The 3,298-nt window shown below is 33.1% G+C and overlaps 1 long non-coding RNA gene across 1 annotated transcript; it reads right to left on the bottom strand.

The window, feature by feature from the left end:
• Window positions 1-706: 706 nt before the first annotated feature.
• LOC308683268 lies at window positions 707-2,853 on the bottom strand. The gene is made up of 4 exons (XR_014029243.1): window positions 2,784-2,853; window positions 2,241-2,297; window positions 1,702-1,776; window positions 707-1,611 (listed from the first exon to the last, which is right to left on the bottom strand). It is a non-coding gene; the product is annotated as an uncharacterized lncRNA (long non-coding RNA).
• Between the last annotated feature and the right edge of the window lie 445 nt (window positions 2,854-3,298).

Below are 3,298 nucleotides of genomic sequence, written 5' to 3'. Positions count from 1 at the left end.
ATAGCACTTTCTTATTGGTCACATGTCCCTGATTGTATCTTACATGGTTTTCTAATTCCTAAAAGAAATATAAGCAACTTTTCGGTCAACCGTAGTAGCCTACACAAAATCACAGAGTACTTGCCAGGCACTCATATAGTTGTAAAAGAACTACCTTTACATAGGAGATTTTTACAAAAACATAGTGGTGGATACCCCCACCTTGATCTACACAGTTAAAGAGATTAATTCATCAATATTGCCTCAAATAGTACATTTTTATATCTCCTGTGTGACAGGACTGCCTTTATGGATTTCTTTGATGCATAAAAAGTTATGTTTTGTGTTCTTTATTTAAGTTTTGATAAGCATTCCTTTTTTAAATTATTATTATAATATTAATGTTAATGTAATATTATACTATGGTAAAGTTCAGCCAAGGTCATAAACTACACTGTAAAAATAAAAGGTGCCTGGAGGAACCTTTTGGGGATCTTCACTTCGCCACACCGGCGGAACCGTCTGAAGATCCTCTAGGCACCCTTTAAAAAGGGCCGGTTCTCTGAGGAACCACACAGGTTTCCTGAGGAACTCTTATATTAGGCACTGTGTGGAACCACTTTGGGTGCCTCCAGGAACCAAGTTTCATTTTTTTTTAAATATTTAATTTCATGTTGTTACTATGGTTACCTTTGACTTCTATTATAATAAACAAATTGAACCAAATACAAAATAAGAATTGTTTATTACATATTTGATATTCATTTTTATACATACACTTCCATGCACATGGGGAAAAAAGCTAACTACAGATTAATATCAATGAACACACAAAAAAATAGTGTAATACATAAGCAACATGAATAATCAACCATGTATATACAATAGATAAACAAGAAAAGACATCTCAACAAAATGCATGGAAACACATATGTTCCACGAAATAAATCAATGTAAAAAATTACATTTGAACTAATTAAAAATGTCCATCATACTTAACTTTAAAACATTTGTGTTTCAGTCCGATGGTTAGTCTGACATCACTGTTTCCAAGTCCAAAAGCTCTATCAGATGCCAAAAACAAACAACAGTGCTAATATACACTAATTGTGCTGTAACCTTTATCTCTATACCGAAATCTCAGATGGTTAGTTATTCAGCTATTTTGAATCATAAAATGTTTAAGTCTGGGATGCCATTAGACTGGAGACTGTAATGTACACTATGGCTTTTGAAAATCTTAAATGTGTGACTTGAATCAACAGTGTTCATAAATGGTTGTTGAGTATTCTCATGAAACAAGATAGAGGAAGTAGAAGTAGAGGCTTCGACCCGAAACAGAGTTAAGGTGCAGTAAAATGATCTGTTGTTCTGTGAATGTTCACTGGTGAATTCAGTCATTTCAATATGAATTCACACGATCAGCAATTTCGTTTGTGGTCAAAAATGTCACTATGGGACCAAGTTGGTGTGAGGTACTTAACGAGTTAGAAAAGTGAAAAGGTACAGCAGATTCGTTTTCCGTTTGTTTTTCCTCTTTTCTGGTGGATGGTCCAGGCACTTCAATGATTTTCAGGTCTACAGGAGGATTTTTATTCTTGATCAAACTTGTATTTCAGCTTTCCGAGATCCCTGCAAAGTACAAAATTTACTGTTAGTAATGTTATTAAAGTGATAGTTGTGAAATTTAAATAATTTCCTCAGCCTTGTGACGTTCCAAACCTGTTTGACTTTCTGTCTGTGGAACCCAAAAGCAGATCTCAGGCATAATGCAACCCCAGTCACCATTCGGTTTCACTGCATGAAACACAAGCAGAAAACAAATGTGTAAATCATTCATGAAACCATTCTTATGCACACTTGTCTAGTTCAATTCAATGCAACAATTTATGTAAAAATGGTTAAGCTCCAAAAATGTCCCAGAAAAGATCCTAAAAATAATCAATGAGTTCACAACTCATGTGTTATGGGTTGTGTTGCAAGTCTTCTGAAGCCTAATTGCTTTTTCCTATTTATTTATTTTTTTGTCGAAAAAGACTAAACTTGAAGTTATAATTCAGAGTTAAAATGTCTATAGCATTTTTTGTGAATCAAACCTGTGATATTATTTTTCTGAGTAACATGAATGAGATTTGAGATCATGAGAAAAGATTTTCAGAGAGTAACTGATTAAAAAACACAAGTACACAGTCAAACAATACAATTTCACACAGAGAAAGTTCATAGTAATAAAGTACTTGCATGTGGTGCAGGTAACTTACTGTAATTCAATGTTGCCACTGAAATGTTCAGATTATTTTAGAAATGTAATGGTTGTTCTGGGGAAACAAAAGAACAAAGCTGATTATTCACAACATAATATTTATTGACCAGTAAATGGCTTTAAAATGGTATTTGAGAGAATGAGGGCACCTGTAAGTAAAGTTAACGTTAGGCTAAACAAAAACAGAGCAAACTATAGCCTAACCTGTTTTTGTTATTCATAACAAACGCCAAGAATCAGAGAATTTTCTAAATTAGTTAACGTTAGGCTATATCAGCAATTTGAAGACACAGTTGTACAAAATATGTTGAATTGAATGACTAAATCAATCTAAGACAATAAGTCAATCATTTCCATTTGTTCATTAGATCAACGTAGTTAGCATCGCGGCTAAAACCTTCATACCAGATACTGTGCAATAAACGAGTGGTAAACACTGTAAAAACGTAGTAATGTATAATAAATTTAGTTTATAGATATGTGTGTTTAAATATATAGTGAATAGACTCTGTATTTATATTTATTTGGCGAGTTTACAAACCTTGTAATGGAGAGCCGAATAAACGGCGGAAGCTTTGATGAGAGGAGCCGTTACTTTCCTGATGACGATCAGCTGAGCTTTGTTGCGCGCGAGCAGCGCGAGGATCACTGACGCGACGACAGCAGAGGAATAGCAGCAGTTTCGTGACAGAATAAACACTTTTCTCCTCCTGCTTCTTCTTCTTCATATAATATTATTATTATTTAGTGTTGTTGTTTAAGGTTTAAATGACTTAATAAAATAGGCCTATACTAAATATATGTAAGCTACCCAAGTGAAAAAGACTATAGTTACTGTTAAATGTATTAAAAATGCATTAAAGTATATTTGTATTGTAGGTCTACTAAAAACACACTCAAGTACATTTTTAATACATTTAATAGTACATCTTTTTCACCTGGGTATGTATACTGAATCAAACTTGCCTATAATAATAATAATAATAAAAATGTATTAAAGTAGGCTATATTTGTATTGTAGGTCTACTAAAAACACACTCAAGTACATTTTTAATA

The sequence above is a fragment of the Scardinius erythrophthalmus genome (genome assembly GCF_964197995.2).
Source record: "Scardinius erythrophthalmus genome assembly, chromosome: 2".
Taxonomy (NCBI): Eukaryota; Metazoa; Chordata; class Actinopteri; order Cypriniformes; family Leuciscidae; genus Scardinius; species Scardinius erythrophthalmus.
This window is presented reverse-complemented; position numbering and strand designations above follow the sequence as displayed.